The following is an 899-nucleotide window of genomic DNA, read 5'->3' as shown; positions in this document are numbered from 1 at the left end:
TTTTTTTAAAAAAAAAGACTAATCCTATACAACACACATATTTTTTTACAAGAAGGAAAGGCATCTTCCCTTCAAGAAAGGGAACCACAGTGTGGCTTCTGTGCCATCTCTGTTCCATTATCTGATGCCTTCCTTCAGGTTCCAGCTCTTCTTCTACTTCAGAACTGAGCAGACGTATGTGTCGTGAGACTGGTTGGTGTGATGAAAGTGTTCTCACTCATAGCTCTGGTGTCCCATTGAGCATACATAATTCACTCCATGGGTTTCTTCAGCTTGAGGCCTGGGGTTCTTCATCCTGAAGGTAAGCAAGTTGCAGTATCATGTCCAGGAGTATTTGACTGTGAGGCTTGTAGATGCATGACAGTACCAGAGCTGGAGATCAAGATGGGACACAGGCAACATCAAGGAGGAGGGGCAGAGAAGATGTAAATGCAGTGCCTGTGGATGGAAGGAGACCTGTCAAGTGCTGCCTTCTGGGCTGTTCCATGGATACACAGACTCACAGCACCTATGGCAACCTGCACAAGATCAAGCTACTTATAATGTCTGGCATGCACAGGGAGTGCCTACATGTATGTCTGTACATCATGTGTATGCCTGGTACCTGTGGATATCAGAGATGTTGTTAGATCTCTTGGAACTGAAGTTATAGATGGTTCTGAGCCAGCATTTGTATACTGGAAACTAAACCTAAGTCCTATGAAAGAGCAACATTGCTCAAAGAAATAAACCATCTCTCCAGTCCCTACATATGGCTTTCTGCTAGGCAGGACTGACAGCCTTCCAGTTTAAAGCCCTCTGATTGACAACTTTAAGATACCATCTTACACCTGTCAGAATGGCTAAAATAAAAAACACCAATGATAGCCTTTGCTGGAGAGGTTGTGGAGAAAGGGGTA

Source organism: Microtus ochrogaster, unplaced genomic scaffold (assembly GCF_000317375.1).
Source record: "Microtus ochrogaster isolate Prairie Vole_2 unplaced genomic scaffold, MicOch1.0 UNK108, whole genome shotgun sequence".
In the NCBI taxonomy this organism is placed as follows: domain Eukaryota; kingdom Metazoa; phylum Chordata; class Mammalia; order Rodentia; family Cricetidae; genus Microtus; species Microtus ochrogaster.
Note: the sequence above shows the minus strand (reverse complement) of the source record.